The following is a 6791-nucleotide window of genomic DNA, read 5'->3' as shown; positions in this document are numbered from 1 at the left end:
CTGAGATGTTGATTTCATCTCAGATCAGCCACTCTGAGTGCTGAGCTAGAGTTGTGTCAATAACCTGGAGAACATGTTCTCTACAGCAGGATAATCTGGTGAAGGTATTAGCTGTTATGTTACTCTTTCTGTGAGTTCAGCAGCATAGAATGAGTGAGGAGAGGAGTAACGAATGCAGAGCAGAAATCATGCAGCTCTTACATTCTAGTTTCCTCCTTTTTTTCTTTCTTAGTACTCCTGAGGCCAGGAGGAACAGTAGAAAGCCTCTGAAGAGATAACTTCTGGTCGTCTGGAAGTATCACAGACACACTTGCCTGTGCAGTGAATTGGAAGGCTGAGGCCCTCTTACAATTTGTAAGCACTCAGCAGGCCCAGGGTGAAAGCAGGAAGATGTTTTTCAGGATAACAGTGGTCATTCTCCAGTGGCTTTTGCCATCCTCTTGCTTCTCTCTTTGGAAATTCATTGCATCCACTGATCCAGATACGGGGACAGCTCTTGGTCTTGGTGACTTCTCTGGTCATAGGATGCTATTTGGGAAACCAGAATAACTTACCAGAGGGAGCTATATGCTTGGCTAAAATTCAGCGAACAGTTTACTTTGGAAAGAGGTGATTGTGGAAGCCTACAATTTACCATTAGTAGAAGCTCTCACTTTCCACCAATTACTTCCCCATGGAAAACTGGTAGGGTGAGAGAAGATGACTGAAATGGCTAATAGCCATCTTTATCTCCATCCCGAATTATCCATGTGCTTATATGTAGTCTATAAAAGTTCCTAGTGTTACAATCTAGAACCCAGTAAATAGTTCCACACTCAACTTCCTATCTACAAGTCATTTATTTTATACAAAGGTGCTTCAAAAATCTCATGGTAGATGAAATTAAAATACGTTTATTTTGGTGCACAAACTGTTTGAAATCCATGCATTTAAGGTAGGTACAAAAAAGTTCATGGAAGCTCACAGGTGCAGCTGCCTAGCAAGGATACAGTGTCCTAGTGAGACCCTCTGCAAGGTAGGAGCCACTGCTGCCCAGAATTGGGCCCTGAGGGACTAGCAAGCAAGAAAATGGTTGGTGACCCCAGTGCTACTGACAGGACATGGAAATCTGGACTACCAGGAAGCTCATTAAGAGCTTGGAGGAGGCCCGTGGCAGTGGCACCAGCATGATATCATTGATCATTTTTCCCAAAGACCAGATACAACAAGTATCTGGTATTCATCTAACTTCACATCTGAGCAAGCCACTTTTTTTTTTTCCTAGGAACCATGACATCTGCATCATATAACAAAGACTCAAACTTTACAACACAGTACCACCAAATGGTCTGGCTTTTTATTGTGGAACAACTTTAACAGGAGAAGGAAAAGAAAAGAAAGTCAGTGTTGATTTGAACCTTTCAAAGTAATTAATATGTTATTGTATTTATGTGACAATAAATTCCATGCAGAGGTTCCTATAGCACTACTTTCAGGTGACGTTGTTTGGCTTTGGCGTAATAGATGGTCTTGGTATATCTTTTGGCACACTTCAGGGAAACACAGGAGAAGTACTGCATAAATTCACCGTGGATCTCCCAAAGCAACGTGATAGAGGAGGTCAGTAAGCCTGTGTTTTGCCCATTTAAGAATGGAAAAACTGCATAACCATGTTCTGAAAGTAGCAGAGACAGCTGTATAGCTTGTTACTTCTGGGGACAAAGGGAATGGGCTGGTCTCATCTCAGGTGGATCAGCTATCTTTGAAACTGAACTAAATCAGTCTGATTTGTTTGATCAGAGGTTGCAATCAAAAACTTTAATAAAATTTGTTGAAATTTCCTATTGCAGTGAAACAAGCCAGCTCTTGGGTTGTCTACTGAAGTCCTCTCCACTGTGAAATACATTCAAGAAAAGAAATTAATAGAGTGAGTATTTGATGGAATCAGGAAAGTACTATTTTGGAGTTGAAGATGTACAAAGAGATAGGGCAGGAACATGAACTGTTGGATAGCATGCCCCTTTGGAATGATGTGCCAACAACTATAAAAAAATTAGCGTTACTTTGGAAATTGCCACAGATAAGTCACTAGAGGGATCCCCATTTGTGAAAGGATTTGTTAGAATTGGAGGTATCCCATGGTATCAATTAGATTATCAGGCAATGGAATACCAAGGGGGAATATTCTGACTACTAGGAAGTGGACATGGGTCCCGCAAATGTGTTTCTCCCTTTAGCGTCCAACCCAGATGCATACCTGGGTGGAATCCATGCAGATCTCTGCCTTACAATTGAAACGTTTCCAGAATTTAATACTTCAACACTGGATATTGAGAAGAACAAAACAAAACCAGGCCAACCCTACATGTCGGTTTGTCATGGTGTCAGTACAGCAAGATTCAGCTAAGTTCCTAAATGCCACTTTGGGCTGATTTTAAAAAGAACCCATTTTTCTCATTTACTCAGTGGTGAAATTGGTTGCTCTTGTATTTTATGGAAAATTTTTAAACCTTTATACATAGGAGCAAAAATACTTTAACAGTTATAAATCTTAAAAAGTTAATAGAAATGAGATCATACTTTTTTTTTCCTTATTTTGGTTGGAGAAAAATTAAATTGCTGCTTTTCATAGTGACCCATTTACTTGGCATTAGCTTCGACTGCATAACAAGAATATATGTGGTGAAATGTTGGAAACATTTCTCTGTTGGTCTTGGTTTAACATTGAAAAGGTGAGCTAACAGAAGGCAGTGTCAATTTTGCTCCCTCATGCTTTGCCTTCCCCTCCAGACTGTCAGCCTCAAAATTGTATTGTAAAATCAGACCAACTCTTGAACTTTCTTTCTAGTGCACTTTTTACTTCTCTGTGTTTGGTAGATGCATTTGTGCCCTTAGTATCAATTGCTTTGAGAAAGGTCCCTCTAATCTTAGCTTGCTAGCTACCAGTTTGAGATGGATATGTGGGGCTGTTGCTTGTGTTCGAGAGAAATACAACACGCAATTTCAGTTGAAGTGAAGAAAACGAATACGTTCATGGAAAAATGCATACTGTGAAAAAAATAGGCATAGATCTCAAAATGTTTTCTGCCAGACAAGTACCTTTTAATTTCATTAACTTTTTGAAGTATCTGCATAAATATATTTAAAAACTAGTATGTCCAGGACATCTGTCCCTTCCCACTAGTGTTTCCAGTAACTGTCGTGTTGTCTTATTATACCTCTGTCATTGTCAGTTTCAGCAGCATCATTATCATCCAACTTATCTACGTGGATCTTTGGATCAATGTTTTGTTTTTCAGACTGACCTTTTGTTTTTCCCTCTGGTTCCTACTTCCTTGTTCAAACTTACTTAGAGATTTCTATCTCAGTTGGAGCCTGGGCTCCCCTGATTCACCAATAACAAAGTGATTTTATCATAAGTCTCTGTAGTTGACAATAGCCACATGCATTAGAAGTTCCTTGTGACTGTGCTGATTTTGAAATTCATTCAGAGCAATTCAGGAATCTCCTTCCACGTGACAACCCAAATCTCAGTTTTAAATTTTCTTTAATATTTTTCTGGAATTTCCATCCCCACTCTCAGGCAGGAAATACAGCAGCAACAATGACCGCACCGAAACCAATGACGCATTTTATGCTTGCTCATTAAAATTAAATCAGTATGTTCCTGTTTACAAATGGTCTGTTTGGATAATGTTTTTTTTCTAAATGAGAAGTCTCAGTTTTATAAACTTTTTTAAAAAATATTTCTTTTTTATTTATTTATTCGGCAGGCAGGGTTACGGACAGTGAGAGACAGAGAGAAAGGTCTTCCTTCCATTGGTTCACTCCCCAAATGGCCGCCACAGCCGGCATGCTGCGCCGATCCAAAGCCAGGAGCCAGGTGCTTCTTCTGGTCTCCCTCACGGGTGCAGGGACCCAAGCACTTAGGCCATCCTCCACTGCCTTCCCAGGCCACAGCAGAGAGCTAGACTGAGGAGGAGCAACCGGGACAACAACCCGGCGCCCATATGGGATGTGGGCACCGCAGGCGGAGGATTAACCAAGTGAGCCATGGCGCCGGCCCCTATAAACTTATTTTTTTAGTCTTTCAAGTGTTCTCCCTAATCCTTTTTTCTTTGCTTTTTCATGTGTTAGCAGAATGCAGGAGGAATTTTACCCAGCTGCACATCACCGCTTGTAGGGTCTTGGGTCTGTGTGTTGACACTGTTGATGGCCTTTCATTTCAGCTGGAGAGCTTGGGTGCTTGTGTCTGTCCCTGATGCATCTCCAGGTGCTGTGTTCATGGCTGTGTGAACTCGCGGCTTGAAGGTCCTCGTGATTGCTGCTGGGAACTTAGGTGTCTGTCTTTGCTGCCTGGCTTCTTTAGTCTCCCAGACACTATGGACTCTTGGGATTCAGGTGCTCCACCTCCCTCCTGGCTTCAAGCTGTCCATTCTTGATCTGCACTTCTGCACGCCTCATACAGTTAGAGGGCTTCTGATTCTACCATGCTACTGGAGCAAGTCACAGGGAAAGAGGGGAGCAGTACTCCTAACCAGCCGTTTAGATACCTTACTTCACAGATAGTACTCGACTGTTCTTGCACCATGTTGGGCGTGATGGAGAGGAAACAGAGAACCAATTCAGATGCGCTGGGATGCTTCTTCATGTTGTTTAGGAACTTTGTTGTTATTGAGTTTCTATCATTTTGGAGTTCGCCAGGTATCTGTTGCCCCTCTAGGTCCATGCTTAGGGAATTAGGACACTGTATTAGTCAGCTTTTTGTCAGTTAAACAAAATGCGCTAGGGGTGCTAAGTTTTATTTCAGTTTACAGTTTTAGAGAATCTCAGTCAAAGATCAGGTGGACTCCCTTTGCTTCAGCCGTCCAGGGAGGCTACAGGCTGAGGCTGTCAGAACACATGTGAGTGGAAAATTACATGGTGAGCCAGGAAACAGAGAGAGGAATGTTATGCTGAACTCAGCTTAAACAACCAAAATTCTCACGAGAATTGCCTTTGCAGAGCAAGTTCTCAGTAACCTAAAGACCTCCCCCTGGGCCCACCTCCTGGAAGTTGTAAGTAAATCAAGTCTTGACTATTAATGTATTGCCTGTTAACATTAATCCATTAAACTTTACATAAGACTTTGGGGACCAAGACTCCAGTACATGGGTCTTTGGGGGATATTCAAACTAATGGTACTGAGTTCCGGAGAATCAAAAACCTTACCCTGGCTTATCTCTTTGCACTTTTCCTCTAAAATTGTTTCTCTTTCCAGGGGCCAGAGGGATTTGTATTTTTCCTTTCTCTGTAGCAGAAACTGTGCCTACATCAAATCCTTTTCTATAGATTAGAGCTCTATGCTCAGATCTCCGAGCTTTGCTCCTGATATATAACAGTAAAGCTTTGGAATTCGGCAAAGTATTTGTCTCTATACAAGATCTGGCTTGCACTATTGTTATGATATGGACTCAAGAAAATATTTTTTGAAGCTTAAAGCTGAAAAATGATTTCTTTATTCTAGGCTGTGTCTGACTTCCCATAGAAATGAAATGAAACCATTACATCAGAAGCCAGAGGCAACATGATTTATGGGGATGGAAGAATCATTGTTTTAAATATCTCAAAATAGAATCCTCTTTATAACATCAAGGATCCTGTTTTATTTCTGAATGCATAATGCTTAGCCCAGCATCTGCTACTCGGTAGACACTCAATAAATGTTTCTTGGATAAAAGAACAGGGAGCTTTTCTTCAGATCACACTTTATAGCCTACCCTTGGGTAACCCAGGTAATATGAAATCAACCATAGGATGTTTGTGAGTGAACTAAGCACATCTCTATTGGACCTGGTTGATGCGTCTCCTACTTTTACTCAGTCCCACTTGCCCCCTTCACCTCCGCTATTGTCACCTCACTCATGACACAGTAATCCTTCCGGGGTACTATCTGGAAATTGACATCATCATCATCCCAGCATTTATTTAAAATCCAAATTTTCATGTACCGTACTAAATTTGCTGAATCAAAAACTCTGAAGCAGGGCTCAGAAATTTGTGCAGGCTGAAGATGCAGTAATACTTCTGTCTACTTCTGCCTCCCCCAGGGAGGGATAAGGGCCAGGGTTCATAATGGTCTCTACTGAGCCCAGTTGGCAAGGAGCCTCAGCCTCCCAATTACCCCTCTTCTACTGGACCAGATGCTCGATGGTTGTGGCTTTCCAGAGAGCCTGGTGAACACAATCTGGAAATGCCCAGGGAGTAATGCTGCTTACAGATAGTTGAGGTGGTAATAAGTCTTTGAGAAAACTCAGGCCAGTTAACTGTGTTGTCTTGTGCTTGGAGTTGAGATGAATTTAAGGCTATGTGAGGGTGAATACGCAACCTGAGACCCACCTCAGAGTTCATTCCTTAGTAAGTCCTCATTCTGTAATGGAGACTTTATCTGGCATCCTGTCTCTTAGAGCTAGGATCTTACTGCTTTTCTTAGTTAAGTTTACCAAATTCTAAAATGTATTATTAACATTGTACATCAAGACTTTCCAAAGACAGTATCTTCAGAAAAGAATTTGACTAAGTGAAACTTTACTGTAGAATGCAGAAGGTAAAATGTCACTTAGTAATTCAAGCAAGCCAAATAATAAACTACATACAACAAACTCTTTTCAGTGTGTAGGTGTTGATGTTTAACTTTTTGTAGATTTTAACTGAAGAACTGGGAAAAGCCTTAGGGAAATATCTCTGCCCTGGTGTTTTCCTCGTGTTCTGCTTTTTTAGCCATCCAGTGAATCTGTTCTAAGTCCCATCTGTTCCCAGTCCCAAGATGCCTA

The 6791-nt window shown here is 41.3% G+C and overlaps 1 pseudogene; it reads left to right on the top strand.

The window, feature by feature from the left end:
* The first annotated feature begins 1068 nt into the window (after nt 1-1068).
* On the top strand, nt 1069-2169 carry LOC100348160 (eukaryotic peptide chain release factor subunit 1 pseudogene; annotated as a pseudogene).
* Nucleotides 2170-6791: the final 4622 nt, after the last annotated feature.

The sequence above is a fragment of the Oryctolagus cuniculus genome, chromosome 4 (genome assembly GCF_051225735.1).
Source record: "Oryctolagus cuniculus isolate XC-2025 breed Fujian yellow rabbit chromosome 4, ASM5122573v1, whole genome shotgun sequence".
Taxonomy (NCBI): domain Eukaryota; kingdom Metazoa; phylum Chordata; class Mammalia; order Lagomorpha; family Leporidae; genus Oryctolagus; species Oryctolagus cuniculus.
The sequence above is the reverse complement of the archived record's forward strand: the minus strand, read 5'-3'. Positions and strand labels throughout refer to the sequence as shown.